This window comes from Mustela nigripes, chromosome 7 (assembly GCF_022355385.1).
Source record: "Mustela nigripes isolate SB6536 chromosome 7, MUSNIG.SB6536, whole genome shotgun sequence".
NCBI classification, from domain to species: Eukaryota; Metazoa; Chordata; class Mammalia; order Carnivora; family Mustelidae; genus Mustela; species Mustela nigripes.
In genome coordinates, this window is record NC_081563.1 from 17,113,040 (window position 1) to 17,137,647 (window position 24,608).

Here is a 24,608-nt window from a genome sequence, read left to right on the forward strand (position 1 = left end):
CAGAGAATGCTCGGCATGGCATAAACCCTGGCAGAGGATTGGCCCTCTGGTAAATGGTAGCTTTTTCTAATTGTTGTTTTTATAATTATGATTATTAAACGGAAAACTGTGTATTTGTGCTCTTGCTCTGATCCACCTCTCACCATCTCTATGAAACCATCTGTGTAGCGCCAATCCCTAAAAACGAGCAAACCCCCTTCATAGAGAACAGAAACCGGCACGGTGCCACGTGCCTACTAAGTAGATACATACATTTGTGGATTGGAATTGAAATGAACTGAACTGTGCCCAAAATTTTACATCCATAGGCAACTTCCTTGGTTTGGTTCTTTGGCTTTGATATTCCCCTAAAAATTAAGCTTGGCTTACTGCTGCCCAGAGCTTCTGGGTGTTTTGGCTGCTGTTATAAAGCATTGATGACTTTTTGTGTATGAAGCATTTCATATTTGATCATGTGCTTTCACATAATTATATTAACACCACGGTGCAATTAAAAAATAAAAAGCAACAAAACTGATGGATCACACTTCTGTCTACGGGCTACACATTTTGGACTAGTCTTCTGGAGAAAGTGGGAGAGACCCACAAAAAGTCTTTAGAATTCTAGGTTGGGGTGATAGTTTAATGTTGCAGAAAGTCAGGGTCCTGTCTCCTAAGTTCATCACAGGGTCTCAAGATGAGAAGGGAACTTAGAAGTCATTTGTCCCTACCCCGACCCCAGGCAATGCCTGCCAGCTCGTGTTGAAACTGTGAACAGCACCAGCTCCCAAGGCACTGACACCAACCCCAATCCACACTGCCAGACCCTAGGTTAACAGATGCCCACAGCTAAGGACAGGCAAACAGGCCAGTGAGGACCGTGTTGACCACTGCCCACCAAGAAATCTTGACCAGTCTTCTCCAGCTTACAAAACTAAACAGAAATAGGTAAGGTTTCTCGAAATGGATGTACTTTCAAGACACACAGCTCTAGAGCATAGGCACATGTGTATGGGCATGTGTGTATGCCTCAGGACCTTGATGAGGTAAATTCTCACAGTGAGAACACTTCACACACAACCTTTTGTTCTTGGAGGTCAGGTACTACTTTTTTTAAGAATACCCAACTTTAAGAATACCCAATATGGATGGGACTGGAAGAGATTTTACTGAGTGAAATAAGTCAAGCAGAGAGAGTCAATTATCATATGGTTTTGCTTATTTGTGGAGCATAAGGAATAACACGGAGGACATGGGGAGATGGGGAGGAGAAGGGAGTTGGGGGAAATTGGAGGGGGAGACAAACCATGAGAGACTGTAGACTCTGACAAATAATCTGAGGGTTTTGGAGGTGTGGGGGTGGGAGGATGGGGGAGCCAGGTGGTGGGTATTAAGGAGGGCACGGATTGCATGGAGCACTGGGTGTGGTGCATAAACAATAAATTCTGGAACACTGAAAAGAAATTTAAAAATTAATAAAAAAATTTTTTAAAAAGTACACGATGTTCTACAACTGGTCCCAAGAAGACAGCACCTTCTGGGAAGGAAATACTCATGATATCTGGAATAAAGACTTTCTAAGGTACATGCCAAGAGGAATAATTACAAGGTGATAATAAAGTAAACATTCTGTTAAAAAAGTCTGCCTTGGTTATTAACCTAGATTTCATTTAGTGCGTACTTTATGAAAACGTCTGTCCAAGCCTTCCTTTGTGATTCTTTATATCCTTGAGAGGGAGGAAGTGCAGGTGGAGTTAAACCTGAAAATTCAGGGAGTCTACGCTCTGGTCCAGCCAGTGACGGGTGCAACGGGTGAGTGCCTGGGCCTGGGTGCTCTCCCCGCGGGTAAAGGTGCCACCGAAGGAGGCTAGGTGGGGATAGCTAGTTCCTTCTCTGCATGCCTGAAGCTCTATTTACATTTTAAATCACCGTTGTGTCAAAGGGTTACATTTTGATAGCTGCCAAGTAGTTCAGTTCAGATTTTTCCCTCTGAACAGTAAATAGTTTACTTTTCAAATAGCATAATTTCTGAAGTTTTTATTCCTCACCATCACTGTGTTAAGAAAGCTGTCAAGTTTTGTAATTTCATGGAGAAATGTGAAGTGGCCTTTGTAAGCTCCAGAGGAACCCTCTGAGGCCTGACATTCTAAACGTGACGGCTCTATTTACATATATATTGTCCTTCCAAGGAAAGGCTGGAGGTCTGGATTTGGGATTACTGTCTATAGACAGCTTCTGCTGTCATAGGGGCCTTATCCTTCTAATATTCATGTATACATTCATTCATTCTCTCAGTCATTTATTTATTCATTTAAAAAGAGGTTATCGCCTTATCTTTGATATCTGGGGAGACTGGGGCTTCTGTTCTGCTATTAAGGAGGGCAACAGAAGTCAAGAGTCGGAGCCACCTAGAAGAGAGCCCAAGCACCCACAGAGATAAGTAACATGTACTCTCCACAATTTTGATCCTGCCCAAAGAACTTTCAGACAAATCAAGAAATTCTATCTGCTGTTCACCTATGGTTCATTTGACTTAAACTATGAATATCTGAGCTACTTCTAGAGGTCTTCTCAAGAAACCCAACTTGCATTTATCCTTGAGCTAGACTTTGGTTTTGCCTTCTACCTCTGTGCTCCTTGGCTTGAGATTCCTGGACTCAGTTCATTAAGTTTTGCCTAGAAGGTCAATGAAGCTCCAGGGGTTTTACCTCTCTGTTCTCTCATTGCTGATTCTGGCATCTGGTATGGAAGTGGGACTCAGAATCTATTCACTCATTGAATGAAGGAACTGAATAAACTGCCATTTTCCTAATCCTCTTTCCTTCTTTCAACTGGTATGTCCATTCTTAGGTGCATGACTATGTATGTACTCATGATTAAGGAGAACTTAGTAGGTCAAGGGACAGAAAGCAATGCACAAATACATAAATGAAATTTTGATTTAGGTTTCTTACTATTTACATAATAAGGCTCTCCACTCAACTATAAAACTTCCAAGCATTAGTTCAGGGAAGCATAGAGGGCAATTCTTGCCCTCGTTTCAGAAATGGAGCTGAGGAGGGAGCAGGATTTCAGGGAGTGTCACCCCTGGGAAGAAAAAGTCACAGCTGTGTCCAGTACCTACCACAGCTGGCAACAGCTCCAGCAGGTTCTGCTTCAGTGACATTAACAACAACAGCCAGAGCCATGATGATGTCACACACTCCCGGCTAGGAGCCTACTTACATCACCCCACAAGACACTCACAACCAACCGGAGAGGCACATTCTGTGTCTCCTCCTTGCAGATGTTAAAATGAAGAGTGCAAAAGTTACACAGGCTGCCCAAGTCCCTCCTAGTTAGTAGGTATCTGGGTTGGGGATTCAAAATAACCATTGGGTAACAGTGCCTTCAAAAGAGAGTGACAATGTCTGAAAGTCCAAAAAATGAGACTGAGGATATGACCAAAATTTTCAAGCTTTTGTAATCTCCTCATATTAGCTAGTTATTTCCTCATTATATTTCCCCATAGTGATGGTGAGAGTAAAATGGTCTGGAGGAAATTGAGCCTCCCACGATTGAAGAATCCTATGGGATATAAAGGGGATAAGGAGAGTAGAGTGAAAATAAGGGTAGACTAATTAGATGGGTCCTACTTCAAGGAAGAAAGTAGTATGGAGCATGGAATAGAAAGAGTTTCTGGTATATAACAACAACAAGGCCTCTATGCTTCCCTGAACTAATGCTTGGAAGTTTTATAGTTGAGTGGAGAGCCTTATTATGTAAATAGTAAGAAGCCTAAATCAAAATTTTATTTATGTATTTGTGCATTGCTTTCTGTCCCTTGACCCACTTAGTTCTCCTTAATCATAAGTACATAAATAGTCATGCACCTAAGAATGGACATACCAGTTGAAAGAAGGAAAGAGGATTAGGAAAATGGCAGTTTATTCAGTTCCTTCATTCAATGAGTGAATAGATTCTGAGTCCCACTTCCAGATGCCAGAATCAGCAGTGAGAGAACAGAGAGGTATAAATCACAGCGTGGTTGCCCTTGAGGAAGGTGTCTAGTATCTAGGCAGAAAAAAATGTACCAATGTAATTCCCATAGGTGAGAGCTGAGAAGGCCAGAATGCTAGCACATTCTGTGGAGGAAAAACTAGGGACAGATGCTCAAAGCCCACATCTCTCCATGACAATGAGAAATCAGCATGGAGGGTCAATTCAAGATAGGTCACAGGTCCACACAGGGGATAAGATTTATATTCCTAAAACAATCAGGTCATATATGTGCTGGGCAATTGTGTTAACTTTTATATTTATATCTTTTTATTTTAAATAGCATAAAATGGCAATGGAAAGCTAAGACTTGGCAAAGACTTCACTACTATGATAGAATTTTTGTTAATATCAAAGGATAGGAAAGAATATATCAGTGTGGCGGGGGGGAGGTAGAGAATTCCAACTGGAAGAAATAGTAAAACAAAGATGAGGGAGAGCAAGGCAATTTATTCTCCTGAAACTCAGGGGTGGGCCTTCCTTCCTTGCAGGATTACCTCAAGTAAAGAAAGATTCTACCTGGAGGTGATATCTCCAGATATGTCCCCCACAATAATATTGACTGTTATTTTCCTTTTGCATAGGATTGTACCCCAACCATCTAGTTCCGAAAGACAGACTCTAGATAATTTATATTTAGAATATTTATGGAGCATTTATAATCCTGGTCCTATGTGGGTAAATACTAATGTGGGGCAAAAAAGTCTGGGTAGGGGCGACAGAGCTGATGGTGTACTTTAGATGGCATCAGGCTAATGGTCCAGGAATGGCCCATTGGAATACCAAAGGAATATAGGCAGAAGACACTTAGATTTCCGAAATCAAGGCAGTTGGTAATAGATGTGAAGTAGTTAAGACAAGCCAGGTCTTTAAGAGAGCCAAAGTTGGAAGCATTATTTCTTTGCCAAATAAATTCAATGACTTGACAGGGAAATCACAGAGGAGAGTGTTGGGCATTTTGAGGAGAGAATGTTATGTGGCCATGCAAAGAGTCATGGACTGGTATAAATTTGGGATGAAAATTATGAAGTATATATTAGAGAATCCTGCGGGGGCAGAGATTAGAGCCAGATTCTAAAGGGGCCTTAAAAGCCAGATGAAGCTCAACTCTTAGTAGACAATGGGGAGCCACTGAATTTTCTTGAGCAAGGTAGTGACTGAAGATTAATCTGTCAGGGAGCACAGAATAAATTGGTATGACTGAAGCAGAGAGGAGAATGTCTAATTGAATCCCCATCATTTGAGTGAGAGATGAGAACCACACCAGAGTTCTGGTTGTTGACATGAGGATGAGGGCCACAAACTGAGAGGTGATTAGTAGCTACGATTTACACTGCACATGAAATACTGAATGAGATAAAAAGGATGAAGAAAGGTATCATGTCATGGAAAAGTTGCTGAGGGGTAACAAGGAAATGGATGTTCTTCACAATTGTTGACAACACTGAGCATGACTTAAAAGAGAAATGAGGAACATTATTTCAGAAAACTGGGGAAGCTACTCACAAGTTATACACATAACTTCATGGGATGGCTGTTCCTTTGCTTCCAAAACCACCTGGGAATCGGGGGGTTGACAATCACCACTTCCCTTTTCCCTGAACATGTCATCTCTGTTCTTCCACACCTGCCAAGCCAGAAGGCCAAAGAAAAGCTAAACAATCTGTGAAATGCCAGTCAACATATAGTTCATTCAGGGAAGCCAGGGAAGTGTGAGATGACATATCAGCTCACCACTTGTCCCGAAACAGGAAGACAAAAATAATCTTGGTGCTACATGGAGTTCTAAGTGAATGCAGGTAGGAAACAGTTTGAGAAGTGGGGAGTGGAGGGATCAGGCAATACAACCACTGGGATTCCTCTCTGCTTCCTGGTGCTTCATTTTCCTTATCATGGCTATTGGGAGGCCTGCTGAGGCTCTTGGGGATGGCAGAGGATGCCAGCGCTCCAGGAAGAACGTCCTGGGAAATCAGAGCATATTTATGAGAAAAGTAAAACCTACTCTCGATAACTCTTCGCCTGCCACCTTCCCAAAGGCCAACTTCCTGGAACAACAACAGAACAATGTGAAGTTGCTCAGAGGAAGACTATAAGCGACCCTGCCCTTTGACATTGCACATACAGACCTGTGCCGAGCCAGCCACCCTCAGGGAGTTAAACTCTCATCCCTAGTATCAGCAAGAGCAACATCCCCCTGTCTTGCAGAGTGCCAGTCAACCACATACCTCGAGCCTTTCAGTAGCTTCCTGACTTCTTGCAAGTCATGGAGCCTTATTGACTGCAGAGTGATTCCTTTAAAATATTCTGAAGTCAATGAACCTAAGGGTCTAAATAGTCAAATAATAGAGAAGGCTTTGTAAGTGGTTCTTTGCTGTGTGCTTCAAGAGATAATAAGACATCAGTCTTCAAATGGTTTCTCAATTACCTAGCATGGTATATCTACAGGATCTCCATCATAAATAAGCGGCGGCTTCTCTGAAGACTAGACTGGAAAGAAAAGGTTAAGAAGATCACATCAGGAGCCAAAAATTCTTGGAAGCTGATGCTTCCCTACAGACTATTGATATTCAAATTCCACCAAGATTGTGCGCTATTTTAACTGGACCACCTCAGTTAATGAATGCATCTGTTAACTTATTTAGGAGTGGGTTTTCTTTGAACTATGACACATTCAATTTCCCCTGAGATGTACATTCCCAGATCAATGAAGACCTGTGACTTATATTTATATGCAATTCAGTGGGAGAGAAAGAGATTTTTGAATTCTTGTGCCTAGGGATATAATATTAGCTACTTTCAACTCATTAATTAATTATTACCATTAAATGAATGCTTACTATTTGCAGGATACTAATCTAAGTGCCAGAGAATTACATAGGAAGGAAGGAAGGAAGGGAAGAAAGGGAAGGAAAGGAGGGAAGGAAGAAAGGATGAAGGGAGGGAGAGGGGAGGAGGGAGGGAAAGAAAGAAAGAGGAAGAAAAGAAAGAAAAGGAAAGGAATGAAAGAAACAGATACATACAACCAATCTATTATCTTCAAGGGGTACAAATAATCATGCAGTCCTCCAGGAGTTAAAGATCAGACAAGGAAAGCAAAAGTGTGACACAAGAGCTATAAGAAAAGCAAATGTGCAATAATGACAACAATAATAGCAATACTACTACTAAATTGCATATATAGCAGGCAGAGTGAAATAGCATTCTGCTAGGTTTTGTAGATATGTCAACCCAAGTAATCCCCTCAACAGCCCCGTCGATAGGTACAAACCTCTATTGCCATCCTACAGAGAAGAAAACTTAGCTCATAGAAGTTAATTAATTTCGGGGCACCTGGGTGGCTCAGTGGGTTGGGCCTCTGCCTTCAGCTCAGGTCATGATACCAGGGTGCTGGGATCAGGCCCCACATTGGGCTCTCTGCTGAGCAGGGAGCCTGCTTCCCTCTCTCTCTCTGCTGCCTCTCTGCCTACTTGTGATCTCTGTCTGTCATATAAATAAATAAAATTAAAAAAAAAAGAAGTTAATTAATTTCTACAAGGTCATAGAGCCAGCCCTGGGTTTGACCGAAGTTCATACAGTAGAGTGCCCAATGCTATTCTGGGAACCACTCTGCTCTTGGAGTTCAGAGTCCGTCAACTGCAGCATGGTACAGAATGTTCAGGAAGGCTTCTTATAGGAACGAGGTTGTAAGTCTTGAAAGATAAGCTAGAATTTAGAAGTGTGAAGAGCAAAGGAATAGACACTCCAGAGAAGATGAAGAGTCTGAGCCAAGCTTGATAACTGTGGAGGAGAGACTCAGCACCCTGATGAAGTGTGTGCTCCTTGGAACCAGAGGCTCCAGCTTCAAATCCTGGCAGCACCACTTTCTGGCTCTGTGACTTAGGACAAGTTTCCTAACCTCTCTGTTGTGTCCCAGGTTTCTTATTGGAAAGTGAACATAAGAAATGGTGTTGCAGGGGCTCCTGGGTGGCTCAGTGGGTTAAAGCTTCTGCCTTCAGCTCAGGTTGTGATCCCAGGGTCACGACCAGCTTGATGCTGATCAAGCCCCGCATCAGGCTCTCTGCGTCGCAGGAAGCCTGCTTCCTCCTCTCTCTCTCTGCCTGTCTCTCTGCCTACTTGTGATCTCTGTCTGTCAAATAAATAAATAAAATCTAAAAAAAAAAATGTTTAAAAAAATGGTGTTGCAGAATAAATTGTAAATATCTGTAAACCACTTAGAACAGCCCCTGATGCATCATAAGTATTACATGAGGCATTTCCCGGGGACTAAATGTCAGTTAGGGGCACTAGGAGACAGGTGTGGCTAAAAGGATAAATGATACGTAACTGCTTGTTGTATGTGTCTTATCACTCACCCCTTCAAGGACCACCTTCTCAACACCCCAGATTCATTTTTGCTTGCGTAAAGAATTAAAGGAAAGCTCCTGGCCAAACCCTGTTATGAAGGACCCCAGTGTCATTGCCATCAAAATAACCACAAACATTGACCAAGAGCTTGTACATGAAAAGAATGTTCAGGTGTACAGGTGTACAAGAATGTTCAGGTGTAATTTAGGGGGGGGAAAGAAGAAAAAGAAGAAATCGCATTTGAAATGCCTCCAGGTGGAAGTGGTTGCATTGAAAGCCTGTGGCTCCATCAGGCCCACGGCTGCAGCACCCCCACATGTGGTGGATTCCAATGCTCAGAGCAGCTGCAGGAGTGACGAAAAGAGTCAAGGAAGTCAGGAGCCCTTACTAGCTCATTAGTGCTGTCTGGATTTAAAAGAGAGATTCCCAAATCCCAGGAGGTGGCTCACTGCTTGGAACAAAACCCGATGCATTAACATCCTAGTATTCCAAAATGATCCCCGAAGCCCTGCAGATACGCTGATGGAATGTGATTTATACCAAAGCAAGGGCTGCCGAGCCCCAGACTGGGGAGGCAGCTGAGCAAGGGAACCACTGAGAATGTTATAAATCTCTCCATCTGTGAACCTCTCAGTTCAATAGGAGAAGTGCCTCTCGGGAGTCGTGGGGTCCCAGCCCCAGGCCCAGCTGGCCTCTCTGCCACTGTGCCTGTGGACGGTACACTTAGTCCCCATACCAAACCTGTCTGCATCTCAGACAGGCTCCTGGCAGCCCAGAAGGTTTTGGGAAGTGCCCCAGCGGCCACCTGCAAAAGCCTACTCTCTGAGCTTGCTGCCTTCAGCCCGAGGGTTACCCCAGGAGATGGTTCTAGATCCAGCTCTAAAGCTGCTTCAGCTACTTTGGAGAGAATATAGGTGGGGGGATGAGATAGGAACATGTCTGTGAAATAAATAGAGGCAATTCACACTACACAACAACCAAAATGCCCACACGCACAATTTACAAATTTCTCTCCAGCTCAAGAATGTTGTGAGTTCAGTTTTGCTTTACAGTCTTCCACAGCACCCGATAGCTGCCACCGTCGCCCGGAGAGCGACGAAGAAAAGCTCTAGGAGCACACTCTCTGGAGTTGGACAGGCCATGGTTTGCATTCCTAGCCCTTCCAAATTAGAAAATTGTCCATGCGTAACCCAAAGCTCCCTTTCTGAGGGTGTGTCCAATTAGAGAGCAAATGACTATGATTTTCAACTTGAGAGTCCGTCAGTGCAGCAGCCTGGACAGGCCAATTGTTGCAGCAAACCACCTCCACCTCTCAGAGGCTGAGTGCAGGGCAAGCTTCTCTCTTGCTCTGTCACGATCAAATCTGGGGGGGCTCTACTCCATGTGGTCACTAAGGGATCCAGGCTTCTCAGATATGGAGGATCCCAACATCTCCTAGGACCTCAGCATTTCACACAGGCAGACAAGGAGAAAAGGGAGTAGTTGGGAGCCAAATTCGGAACTGACATATATCACTCACACCCACGTTCCTTTGTCACGTGAATTGCATCTCCATGAAGGGACTGTAAGAAAACAGTCTATTTCTGCACGTAGGAGGGGAGGGAAATAATGGGGCTTGCTACACACTTCTGTTGTCAGAGAATCAGGGAGGCTTCCTGGAGGGAGCAATACTCCAGCTCTCGGAGGATGCACGTTCTTGCAGACTCCCCCGTCTCTGGCTGGAAGTAACCTCAAAGGTCATTTCAAAGGCTATCTCCCGGTCCAGCAAAGCATACAGCTGAGCACACAGTAATTGCTTGGTCAACATTTGGTGTTTGATCTGAAATGGGATCTAAGGGAATGCAGCAGTCAGAAAGGGTCAGGATGGAAGCTGGGCTCAGGGTCCACAGCTAGAGCATGGAAACCATCTGAGTGGGAGTCCAAGAGACCTTGGGAGGATCCCCACAAATTAACTCCACTAGCTGTGGGCCGAGGGTGATCCAACAATCTGTCTGACACTTGGCAGTGGTTGTATATGTTCTAAATATCTCCTAGACCATGTAAATGGCTTGACAACTTCTGCTGAACCCCATGTGTATTTGACCGTCATTTCATTTGGTTTTGCTGAAAAGTATCTGGAATATATTATCTGAAATAAACATATATAAACACTCATTTATAATTACTCCACTGTGGCTTCTTTTTATAGGTCATTAAAGGGTTTCCAAACACGCAGTTAAAAAATCCCAAGAAATCATTTTCAGTGATGAACCTCTGCATCTGTTGTAGTCAGAGTCTCAGGGCTACAGAGGCCATAAGAGGTCATTTGATCTTTTTCCCATTTTCCTAGAAAGACCCAAGTTTGTTTGTAGGACCTCAGGAAAAGGATGAAACAGAATATCAGTGCTATAGCCCATGGTAGTTCCATTCTGCTAAGACTCACAAATGGGGACTGTTTGCCCGCACGAAATTGTCACCCAGAATGGGAGTCCCACACTTTCTTGCTATGCCCTAACTCCCTCTGGGCTTCCCCCATTTGACACTAGCCCCATTGTTAGTCTGCTTGGGCTGCCATGACAAAATGTCACAAACAGGAGGCTTGAATGACAGAAATGTATTTTCTCATAGTTCTGGAGGGGCAGCAGTCCTGGGGTCTTGCGCTTGTCTCCTCCACTTGCTCACGATGACTTCTTTTCCTGTCAACATATGGCCTCTTCCGTGTGTATGAGAAAGGAGAGAGGGGCTTCTGTGTTCTCTATTCTCATAAGGACACCCGTCCTATCAGATTAGAGCCCCACACAAATGACCTCAGTGAACCTTAGTTCCCTCCTTAAAGGACCTATCTTCAGTCACGTTGGGAGATAAGGCTTCACCAGCTGAAATTTGAAGGGACACAATTCAGTCCATAACAACCCCTCACTCCTGAGGACGAACCTGAACCTGGATTCAGTTGGGCAGAGCAATGTGGAGCTGGTACCACTCGTCTCACATTCCTCTGCTTCATGCCCCATCAGTGTCTGAGACCCAAGTGTCTTCTGGGAATCATCCCATCAGCTGGTCCTCAGTCTCTTCCACCACTAGAATGATATGAATGAGTCCTAATCTTATCCAACATCTGGCTGAGGTCATTCACTCATTCAACAGATTTCAACTGACTTGGGAAGACACTCTTGTCTGTGGGAGTTGTGTGGGGTTATTTCAGCTGTGGTCACCAACAGAAAGACTGGACATGACCCCTGACCTCCCCAAGGAGCATGAGGCCATCTCACAGGACATGTAGGAACCAGAGTGGAGTCTCCTTCATTTGAGATCAATCCTGGGGCTGTGGGGTGGGAGGCAAGAAAGGGAGGAGCCCAGAACATGACACCAAGACTCTGGTCCTGCTCTACCATCCATTCGATGTGACTCTGGGTGAATGTCAGCCCCTGTCTGAGCTTCAGTCTCCTGAAATATTGTCAGGGAGTGTGAACTAAATGATATCTGCATGCCCTGCTAGGCCAATCCTTTCTCCTTTTCTTCCTGGCTTAGGACAGGCCCAGGATCTACGACAGAGGGCTTCATGGACTCCATGCAGCTTCCTGGGAGTGTCCTCATCGTGCTCACTTCCCTATATTTCCCTGGATACAGCTGTGACCCATGAGCCTTCATGTCAAGGCCCTGTCTCATTTTCCAGGTCCAAGAAGATGAATGCTTGGCATGTGCACGAAGGGAGTGGAGTATTTCTTCCAGGAAGTTAATAAGATTGTATATTTTAGCCTTGGGGCACTGGAGAAGGGAAAGAAAAATTCCCTGAAACAACATGTCTCTTGTTTAATAAAGTTTTATTATTATTATATATGAGTGTGTGAGAATGAGAAATCCATATCCGTTCTTCACCGTCACAGCTTTATTGGTTCTGAGCTTAAAAAATCAGTTGGGTGACTAACAGAATAAAGAAGTGACTGACCGGTGATTTTCAATATGTGGCTCTTTCAGGAAGCAATCTAATAGAGTAAGAGCTTATTGGAAAGTATAGATGATGTGGAAATGAGTTACATGGAGGGGTGGGCTGTCCTGGCTCGAACCTTGGGGAGGACAGGCATATAGATGATAGGTGACAGGGGCCTCTTAGATTGCTGGTTACATCCTAGCTCAATGTAACACCCCTGCTTTGGGGAGTAAAATTAAGCTGATAGCTTTGTTTTTCTCTGACTCCTCTCTCTCCATCCTTGTTTTGAACCCTCCTTCCACTGAGAGCATCTTGCTACCCTAGGAATCCCTTTTGTTCAGGTAGGCAGGCCTGTCTTCTACCATTGTGTGTGTGTGTGTGTGTGTGTGTGTGTGTGTGTGCGCGCCTGTGAGCTCCTGTGTATACAATGAGCCTAGGTGTCTGTCCCCAGGCTTGTGGTCTCAGCCTGGAGTCTCCCTGGAGGATAGTAGACCCTGCTTCTCCTTGGAATTTGGGGAGGGATCTAACAACCATGGGCCATCCTAGGGACTCTACAACTCCCAACACCCCACCTCTACAGCAAGGGTTTTCTCTGGCCTAAAGATGATTGTTAACACCTCTTTAGGAAACACCAAAATCTGTTTTGGTGTTTTTGGAGCCTCTACTCTGGAGTTAGCCTCTCTCCCCTTAATCTCCTGAGCTTCCTTCTTACTATCCATAGCAATTTTTGAATCCATGAACTAGAAGAAAACTAAAGTCGTTTAAACTTGGCTTTTCTGAGCAGAGCAGCAGATACGATCCTCTTTAGATGTTAGAGAAATACTTTATGACCAGATGGCAGAGCTGGGCCAAACTCAGCAGCCATGTTTCAGGAATCCATGATGGTGGTAGGGTTGGAGAGTGACTGAGGTGGAGGTGGTATGATGCAGTGTTTTAGTCTGTCAGAGCCCCCATAATGAAGTACCCCAGGCTGGGAACTTAAACAGAAGAGTTTCTCAAAACTCTGGAGGCCAGAAGTCTAAGATCAAGGTGCTACCAGGGCTGGCTTCTTCCAAGGCCTCTCTCATCAGCTTTCTCCCTATGCTTTCATATCAGCTTCCCTCTGTCCTGTGTCCTACTTCCCTTTTCTTACAGGAACTCTAGTCAGATTGGATTAAAGCACAACCTACTGAATTAATTTTAACTTAATTACCTCTTTAAAGACTGCCTCCACATGGAGTCACACTCACAGGTACTGTGGTTATGACTTCAACATGTGAATTTGGGGGGACACAACTCAGCTCATAAAACACATGGCAAAGGAACCACAGATGTGTGAGGTAGGCACCAGGGCTGGGAAGGTAAAGAGGAATGCTGTTGTCAGCATTCCTCTTGTGCCGGAGGGCACATCCCGCCTCTCAGGTGCCAGGGTCCCCATCAGCCCTGGAATCCCTCTTTCTACACACCTTCTTGCAGCATAAGAGAGGTACAATCATGGATGGGGCACATAGGGTGGGCTTACACCAGCCGCAGGGGAATAAGCCTCTAGTAATGGAATTATAAATATTAAGTACAGAAAACAGATCTTGTTTTTAATAAAGGAGGTATCCACATACAGGAGGAGGTCAGGTATAGGAAGCAACTACTCTCCCTGTCTCAACCCAAGTCTGGAAGAGGAGCTTTGTTTGGCCCCCACATATCCGAGTCGACTGCCTATGGCCTTGCTGCCCTCTTTTCTCCAGCAGGGAAGAACGAGAAACCAGCACTCTCCAAAAGCATCAGAATGACACAGAAAGTCAACAGAGACCTGCTGGGGTCTGAATGGCTATTTTTCTTGCTCGGATATCAGGAACCCAGGTTCTACCTCCCAGACAAAGAGCAGACATTGGATTAGTGACATTCTGAGAGGGGAGATGGGCCTGTGGCAGGCAGAGGCAGACCGACATTACTTTGGGGAAGGTGGTGCAGGGATGCATTACGGATCTGCAGATGTAAGTGTCTGTCCCAGACCTCAGAGCTACTCTGTTGAGTTGAGGCTTCAGGCAAAAGGATGGGTTGACCCTCTAATGGGGCAGACGGAACTCCTTTCATCTAGAGCTTTTATCCAGACAAGGAGCCGTCTTCAGTCCAGGCTGAGTTTCCTGTGCGGCACCCATGAGCAGAGCAACAAAACAGTGGAGGTGGCCTCATCCATCTGTCTTTCTTGTGCCCTCCATCCTCTGTCTTCAGGCTATGTGTCCTGGGGATAACTATTAAAAGCTCCAAGTCTTCTAATTTTTTTGCATTGAGTTTTCATTACACTTTAAACGCTGCCACGGATGGAATTAATGAACAGAGCCCTGCTGGATATTCAGCTGGAATTCTCAGAACCCCAACGGTCTCTGACTCTGAGAGCGTAGGACCACTTGTCACTTAAATGATCCATAATTTTGTTTCTGATTAGTTCTGAGTTGTACCCGCAGCTGCTCTGGGGGCCCCTTAGCCTTCTGCTTAGCTATGAGCGTGTTTGACTCTCTGCTCTTTGTCCTATGGACTTGATTCAGGTCTGGAGGGCCCCTCAGAGGTGGGAGTTTAGGACTCCAATGGACATGAGCAGCTAAGAAGGCCATCCCTTTTTCTGCATGGATAACCAGAAAAATCCTTTGGCCCTGAAAACTTTCCTCTTGTGTTCTCAGTGCCTGGAATTATATTACTGGAACTTGACTCCCTTGAGATTATAAGGCTTTTTAGTCTTTTAAAGTCCTTTTTAAAATGCAAAGACATCTAGAAAGGGTGAAAACTTAAATTATCAACAAGAATTTGAAGTCTTTAAGGGCAGCAAAGATGACTTAAATGCATTTTGTTACACATTACTTTTTTTTTTTTTTTTGCTGCCCAGGACTCTCAGAAGGTTAAATCATTCCATATAATCAAGGCATTCAGCTTGCTGAACACTTACCTCTTATAAGTCTAATTTCAACAATAGGAACTATTTTGGATAGAGATCTCATCTAAAATGTTTCAGGCTACCCGACCTTCTTAAATACAGCCTACTAAATGCAGAAAACACATTCTTGATAATTCAAGGTCATCATTATGAACTCCCATGGCTGCCCGCTGTGCTGATTCTCTCGGGCTTCACTGCAGTGGTCGAGATGACATGATGGCAGTCCTCGCCTTTCCTTTTAAGCCTCCTATCTTCTCCCTCTTGTATAAGCCACTTTCCCTCTCTTCCTGCTCATGCTGAAGTGTCGCCTTAGGCATTTGTTCTCTTTTCTAACCTATCCTTTTAATCACCTGTGGGGAGGAAATAAGATACCCGAGCTTTTGGGGGATCTGTGTGTAAAGGAAAAGTAGACAGGCTTTGAATAAGAATTTTTCCCTTAGACCAGGGCAAGAATTTTATTATAGGATTTGCTAATTCTTACTACACAGGTATCTTGGCTTTTTCTCTGATTCTCAGCTATTACCTGGATAAGTAAGGTGACCAGATACCCCGGTGCATGATAGATTATGTAAATTTCTTTAAAAAGTTAGGGACAGAGATGCCTGCCTTTGAGCAGAAGGGAATGGGCACTAGTTGGAGACCCCACTGCTCAAACTTGTCTCTGTCTGATCAGCAAGCTCTTCCATCTGCAACAACTTTCCTCGAAGTAAAGTATTGTCCAAACTGGAATACTTCTGAGAACAAAAGAATACACTAGCAATATTTACTTCAAGACAACAGGACTGTCCTAGGCAAATTTAAACCTAGGGTCTCCCTATTTTTTTTAAGATTTTATTTATTTATCTGAAAGAGAGAGAGAGGTTGAGAGAGAGAGAGTGCACAAGCAGGGGGAGGGGCAGACTCCCTGTTGAACCCGGAGCCAGAGGAGACATGAGGCCTGATCCCAGGACCCCGACCTGAGACAAAGTCAGATGCTTAACCAACAGAGCCACCCAGAAGCCCCCTTAGGTCTCCCTATCTCTAAGACAAACTTCAGCAACATCATCTGGTACAGAGAACTAAAAATATAGTGGATTACTTCAGGGCTGGCTATTCATCATGGCCACAATCACAGACTTTCCTTGGGCAATTTCCCCAGTTGGATTTAAATTTATAGGTCATGGACTCTGGCCAATGGCATAGAATGCCTGACATCTTAACAAAGCTAAAACAAAGATTCAGTTATTCCTTTTGGATGTAATATGCCTACCCTTCTGCATCCAAATACCACTAAGATTCTTGGATTGGCAAATAAAATGTGTTTCTGGATTATTTTTCTTGAAATGTCTTTTATAACGAGTTTATGGACCAGTGGTTTGTTTGGGCTAAAATATTATAATCATTAGATCAGATGGTGTGTGTAAAGTTCTTAGTCTAATATCACGAATAGAGCAAGTATTTCAATTAATACTAACTAAAACAAACACATGTGCACTTGTTAGCGTGTACGCACACACATATACACGCTTCTGCTTTTAAACTAAAGTACAACTGGAAATGTGTGTCAATATTTAAAACATCCTTTGGCCTAGATATCCAGCGTCTAAGAATTTGTCCTAAGGAAAAACATGTTTATCACAGTGTTGTTCATAATACTGAAAAATTGGAATAACCTAAATCTATCAATAGAGCATTAGTTAAATGAATAACCAGGCATCTATACAATAGAATATGATATATGGCTCTTAAAAATAATGAAGAAGAATTTTATTTATTGATACAAAAAGTCAATGATATGTTATCAAATGAAAATGCAACTTACAAAGCAGTATTCATAGTGTGATTTCTTTTATCAAAAAATGAAAACGAAGAAAAAAAATCACACAATCTCCTAAAAATATATAGCAAAATTATATGTCTTTTTAAATCTTTTTTAGTTATTACCTTGAACTATGGGATAACTGATAATATCAATTTTCTTCCCTTGGATGTTCTGAATTTTGTCTCATACACACACACATGCACAAACATGTACACATACATATACATATATGTGTATATGAAACAAAATTTAGAACTTCCAAAGAAGAAAATTAAGATGACCAGGTATCCCATAATTATTAAATTATTAAATATTAAACATAGCCATATATACATATATGTGTATGCATATAACTTTTATCATCAGAATAAAGTATTAAAAACAAGTCTCAGCTCAGATCCCAGGCCCTGTAAGAGGGGCTCCTGGGCTCTCTAGTGTTCAATGGTACTGCTTTTTTGTGCTCTCATAATCCCTGTATATAAAACTCTTCTTCCATTTATCTCTCTGCCATTTTAGTTTTCTTATTATACATTAGCTTCATCAACAAGCCCATGTAAATCTGTGGGGAAGCCGTTCACCTGACTTATCTCTGATTTTCCATTATATGCCACCTAGCTTAAGGTTTATGCTCAGGCAATGTTTGTTCACTGAATCAGTGCAAAAGTGAATGGGTCTCATGGCTTCTAGAACTAACCCAGTCTTCAGAGTCTCATGAAAGCCAAAGTAGAAGTAATGTTCCTCTTGCCTTCATAATCTGACTGCATTATGTGAGCCCCACAGTCTGGCACCCCCTGAAAGGGTTCCCCCAGGGACACGGCACGGGTTCAGTATTTGTTTGTTGAAAGACTGAACGGATGACAATGAACAGAAATGATTATAACACCATCGACTCCATACTACGCAGAGGACCTAGTGACAGTGGGTGCCAGGACCTAAAAATCACCCTGAAATTGGAAGACAAAGATGTGATAGAACCTTAGAGATCATACAGTCCATCTTCCTCATTTCCCAGGTGAGGAGACATGGCCCAAAGAGAGGAGATGACTTCACTGAAGACCCAGGGCAGGTTAGCCATAGTGTCTGGGCTAGAACCTGGAGCCCTCCCCACCCCACCTGCCTGGGGCTGCTTCCCTGCAAAGCTGTCTCTCCCCTCCACTACAGCCTCAGGTTCCTGTGATTTCAGTGTGCTCTGCTTTTCAAGCTGAACAAACAGAAGGCAAAATCAGGATGTTCTCTATTCATCTCTGGTTGTGTGTGTGTGTTTTTCTTCCCTTCTTCCATGCACTCTAGATGCCGTTTGAACCGGACCCCTTCCTGCAGCAACTGGCCCTCCATAGGTAGTCCGCCCACCTCTGGAGACCTGGCCGCCCTGGGTGTTGAATCTTATCCACCAGGGTTTTGTTCTGTTGAACAAAAGCAAATCCTGCACCAGGCAACAAATACTTCCCAATTCTTGAATAATTGAAAGCCTGGGCCCCAAGCCGCAGCAGGCTAGGCACCAATTAGAAATGGAGAACGGGGAGCCTGCAGTGGGCGTCACCCCTGTTTGGGGTGTTCCACAGGCCATCTGCCTTCCTGGGGTCTGCCGCCAGGGCCCAGGCCTATGTGGCACAGAGGGGAGAATTCTGTAAGCATCAGCTTCTTCACAGCCCTCAGCTTCTGCCACCAAATCAACCTCTGTGGTGGAAGCAGCGGAAAGCCCAGCTCCCTTAATAGTGTGCGCCTCCAATCTGTGATGTCTGATCCAAGAAACTGAAAGTATGATTCCAACAACTATCTTCACATTCCCTCCAGACAGGCTGCTGGTGAGAATAAGCCCATTTCTCAGTTGTCACCTGAGTCCTGAGAAAATGCGGGCCTCCTTTTCATCAAGATCATCTCCTTTTCCAGGTCAGATGAGGAAGGCAGAAGGTGAGACCCACTGACACCACTCCAGGAGACACACAGCAAAGAGAGCTCCTTTATATGCGTAAGAGCTGAGAGCAGAATAGGGACAGACCCCAGGACTTCTGGCCACCAGCCCGGGCTGTGCTACCCTCAGAGCTAGCTGGCTCTCATCTTACCCACCTCCTGCCCATGCTCAACACTGTGTCCACAGCCATGTCTGCAAACTTCAAATATGATCAGATCCTTTCCCTCTTCAAATTTCCACTTTGTCAGATGTTTCCTATCACCTTTGGGACAGAGGCCAAAGTCCTGAAGAGGGCTTTCCAGGGCCTCCATACTCTAGTCTGTCTCCCTCCATGTCCTTATCAAGCACTGTGCTCCCTGCACGGTCACACATGCACCATCCCCCCACCCCATACCTGCCATAGCCACCTTGACCTTCTTTGTGTCCTCAGAAGTGTCATGCTCTGTGGCTCTGGTCCCTCACATGTGTGCATACCAGGCCTGGAACATTCTCTTCTAGTGAGCTCTTCCTGGTCATTTAAGGCTTTGATCCCTAACATTCACTACTAATTATTCCTAAGGAAGAGAGCTCTCCATGGTACCCATCCCTATAGTGGCCTCCACTTCCCCTCCATCTCCCTCATGATCACTGTTCCACTGGCCATTTTGCCCACCAGACAGTGAGCTCAATGCTACTGCAGGATCGCGACTGCCCAGGATCTATGAATTGGCAACTATGATGATGTCTAGATCCGAGAAGGGCCTGGAAAAAAAATCATTTGAATGAACAGATACACAAATGGCTGAATAAAAAGCAAAAACAGGAAGAGAATCAACATCAGGCCATGAAAAAGTCCTTACTGGCTATCTTTTCATTCATGTTTTGTTATTTTTTTTAGTGAATATTTATTTAGTATCTGCTATGTGCCAGGAATTGCTCTAGGAACTAAAGGAAAATATATATATATAACAGTGAAGAAGACAGGCAAAAATCCCTGCACTCATGGAATGGCTTTTGTTCCAGTTAAAGCAGACAGTTAATGAAGAAAATAAACAAAATGTATAGTCGGTAATACAGTGCTGGGCACCAGTGTTGGGACAGGAGGGGGAGGAAGCCGAGACACTGATATGCAGGTGCTGACTACAGGTCACTAAAACTAAATGTCACACTACCAAAGAGGTACCCGCCACCTGCATTCCTCCAAATTTCTTTTCTTTTTTATCGAATTCCCCTAATGGTGTACATTTAATTAGCTTTCTATTTTAATGCTACTTTAGCTCATTCTGAGATGATATATGGGTCAGGCGTCATTTTGTTCCCATCAAATGATCTCCTTTAGATAAATTCTTAAATGGAGAATTATTTAATCAAAATGTACATTTTTAAGATCTCATGATATACTTCCATTTTAAATAATTTTAGTAAATTACAAGGCCACTTTAGCAAAAATAAGTATACCACTTTCATCATATCATCAAGACTGAGGACTATGATTTTCTTTGTTTGTTTACTGTTGTTATTTTAGTAGATGTGAAAATGGTATTTCAAGGTTACACTCATTTGTACTTCCTTGATTCTCCCATTTTTATTTTTAAAATCTGATGACTAATGAAGTACTTCTTTAGCTTGTGGAAAATCACAACTGTGTTTACTAAACATGAGGTCTCTGTACTTTTGATAAGAGAGCAGAAAATCAAAGATCATGTCCAGGAAATAAATTCCATGAAATGATCAGGTTGTTGCATTAGGACAATGGGATCATGGAAACTACCAGAATTGAAATATGAAAAAGAATGATAGGGTTCTAAAGGCAAACCGGCCATGTCAGCATCTTGTCAAATACTTAGGGCAAATAAGCAATAATTACAGACAGGACTAAGGACTGAAGTTCCCAAGGGCTCACAGACGGTTACTACATTTTGATCAGGTGAAGACTGGCTCTCAACAATAATGGTTTTGTCTTTTATTTGCCTTTGCTGAGTAAAGATTTTGATGTTTACATCCTGGAGACTTGATTATTCAGATTATTTCTGTGTGGCTGAATAAACAAATAACTAAAGTCTTTTTTAAATTACTATTTCATTTCAAAAATTATACTACAGAGCTATTTACATCACTCAAGACTCTATTTCATTCCATGATTATCATTAATACATAGTTTTTAAACTTGAATGTGGACTCTATCCCAATCAGATGGCTTCTAATATTTACTCTCAAAGTAATTGGAGATTTCAACTGCTAATTTAAATTTACTGTCAAATATGAGGCATTCTATACAATTCATGTTTTTCTTGTCTGGCATATTTTTTTCTTTTGCCATCAACCAGATATTGTGTCTTTTGGTTTCAACTAGATTTTATGTATTTATACTCTTTTCTTTAAAAGTGTGACATAATTTACATTTAATAATATTGACACTTTTTGATGTGCAGTTCTAGGAGCTTGACACATCAGGTCACAAATAAAGTAACAGCTACAAGAATCAAGATGCAGAACCATTCCATGACCTTCATAAATGTCCTTACACCCCTTGGCAATTAACCTCTCCCTTTATTTTCCATCCCTGGCAACCACTGATCTGTTTCGCCTTTTGCAGAATATCAAGTAAATGGGATAATACAGTACACAGTCTTCTGAATCTGACTCTTTCCTTTGTCAGGATCCATTTGAGATTCACCCAAGGTGTTGCATATATCAGTCGTTGATTCCTTTTTATTGCCAAAGCAGTCTTCCTTTACATGGACATGCCACAGTTTGCTGGTCTGTTTATTACTTATATGAGTTGTTTCCAGTGTAGGCAAATAAAGCTACTACAAACCTTCAGGTATGGGTTTTTATGTGACCATAAGTTTTCATTTTTCTTGGGTAAGTATCTAGGAAGGGCAATTCTGGGTTGTACAATGATTTATATGGCTGTACATTTTGCATTCCCATAGCGATAAACAAGAATTCCACTCGTTTCACATGCTTATTTGTTCTTGCATTGTCTTGATATTTTTATTTTAGCATTTGTATTGGGTGAGTAGCAGTATCTCATCATGATTTTAATTTGCATTTTTCTGATGACATAATGAAGATGAGCAACATACCGCAGGCTTATTGGCCATCCGCCATTTTTTGGTGACATGTCCATCCTAAAGTCCAAATACTTTCCATGTTTAATTGGGTTAGATGTCTTCTCATTATTGAATTTGCAAAGTAATTTCTATGTTCTGGATATAAGACTTTGGTATTTTGCCAATATTTTCTCTCAGTCCGTGGCGTGTCTTTTCTTTTTCTTAATAATACCTCTGCAAAGCACAAGTTTTTAATTGTGAAGAAGTCCAATTTATATTCCTTTTTAACTATGTGTGTGTTTCCTATGTCTTTTTATTCCTTGTGCCCCCATCAGTGACCATTGTACAGCAGGCACATTTAGGCCTATTTTTACTAAATACATCCATTCCCATTGATCTCCTGAGCATGAAAGGAACACATATGAGGACGTGGAATGAATACTGAACTGAGTCAAGACATCTAGATTCCTGTTGTTGTTACTTTGCTATTGACCTTGAGCTTACTATTTAAATTATGTACTTTCTATTTCTTCATCTGCACATTAAAATAAAACCCACCTTACTCATTTCAGAAATGGTGAGGATGGAGTGAGAGAAAAGATACAAAGGCACTTGTGACATTGCTGGAAGGACTGTTCATGCCCAGGATGTTGGTGAGGGAATATCATTTTTCCCTTAAGAATTTCCCATCAAATTTGTCAGGCATGCTTGGACCCCAGATTACAAAGGTACTTCTACAACTACAAATATAAAGCCCAAATATATTTCATGGACCCTGTGTCTCTCTTTCACTCTAGAATTTCCCTTGGCAACTCTGAATTTTCTTTTTCGTGCTTTGCATCAAACTTCTTTTTTTTTTTTATTTCCACATATTTAACACTGAATAATCTTCAGATTTAATTTTTGAACTTGTAATTTTTAATTTTTTGGAAAGAAATGCTCCAACCAGCATTAGAATTGATTAAGATTTTTTCCTTGGGACATTTGGCAGAAACATCTTCTTTCATGAAATAGTGGTGTTATTCAACAATGGAGCATGATTTTTTTTTCTTCTCTTTCTCAAGGGAGGGAATTGAAGTACAGCAGAAGATTAAACATTCTCTAGGATATGTATGGTCTTTCTAGTAAAACTAGATAAAGAAAAGGATATTTCTGTGGACATGAATATTTGTGGTTGGAAATTACAGCTGGAAGGATCTAAAAATTGAAACCATTTAGGAAAGGAATAAATTTTTAAAAAGATTTAGTCTGTATAACCATTGAGAGTTGATAATTTGTCACATTCATGAAGCTTTTAATATGTTTGTTTAACATTCTGAATTTTTTAAAAAATGGAAAAGCCTTCCTTCTAAGTTATGGAACTAATTTTGGTAAAATTGCTATTAGCCTATTTTAGGAAATAGGTAAATCTTACACTGTACTCTTATAATAGCCAAATAGCTGAAATCCAGGATAATTGTTTTTAAATGTAAGGTTGAATCATGTCACTGTTTTGGTCAATGGCTTTCCCATCTCCGAGTGGCAGCTAAAGTCCCTACAAGGGCCCATCTGTGGCACCCCGCCCACCTTGCCAGTGTCACCTCCTACCACTATCCCTTCTTCCTGACCCACTCCAGTTGACTCACCTTCTGTCCCTTGTTCATTTTAGCCACTGTGTGTTCACTGGTGTCTTTTGCCTGCAGATCTCTTTCCTCAATTATCACATAGCTCATTCCTGGACCAGGACCAGCTGCACACAGCCTGTTGGGCCAAGTATAAAATAAAAATGTATTTTGTTAAAAAAAAAATCATTAAGAATCTAAGGTGTTGACAGTAGAGCAGTAAACCAAGTGTGATGCCCTGTATCGCTGCACAGCTCATATACCCATGAAGCCTGCCCTGCCTGGCTCCTTGCTTCCTTCACATCTTGTTCCAAAGTTACTTTGTATTAGAGAACTTGTCCCTCTGTCCATTAGCCCAAAAAGCTACCCCTAGCATGCTTAGCTCCTTTCCCTCCCTTCCTTCCTTCTATTTCAACTTTCTTTCTTTCCATTTCTTTCTTTCTCTTTCTTTCTTTCTTTCTTTCTTTCTTTCTTTCTTTCTTTCTTTCTTTTTCTCTCTCTCTCTCTTTCTCTTTCTCTCTTTATCTATCCTTCCAAGTGGGATATAAAGTCCATACATCCTATATCACTCAAAGCAGAAAACATGCCCAACATACAGCAACCACTCAAATATTTGCTAACTGAATGAACAAATGAGTAAATTAGAAGTAGTGAAAATCCAAAACCCTATGAAAGAAAAGGGAAAAAAATGAAGAGATACATCAAATTTTTAGACAGTGAATGCTATGTTTGTATGCCTGCGGAGAGGTCCAGATTTAAAAATTCAAATTTAGGAATGCAGAAAGTGAGTTCAGCCCCTGCTCCAACACTGGCTGGTGGTGTGACTTTGGATAGGTTTCTTGACCTCTCTCAAGCCCGCGTCATCACCAGTACACCAGGGGGCCTCACAGCTCTTCATGCCACAACTTTATAGAATAGTCTCAAATTCTCAAATGAGCCAGTATAATATAATGAACTAGTCAGCTGAAGATCTTTTCTGTACACTTGGATCAAAACAAGAATGAAGCAGTCTTTGGATTACTGGTCTGATGTGTCTCCAGTTTTCCCCTTCAATGTGAAGGCCTAATTAGAGATATGTATGGCATG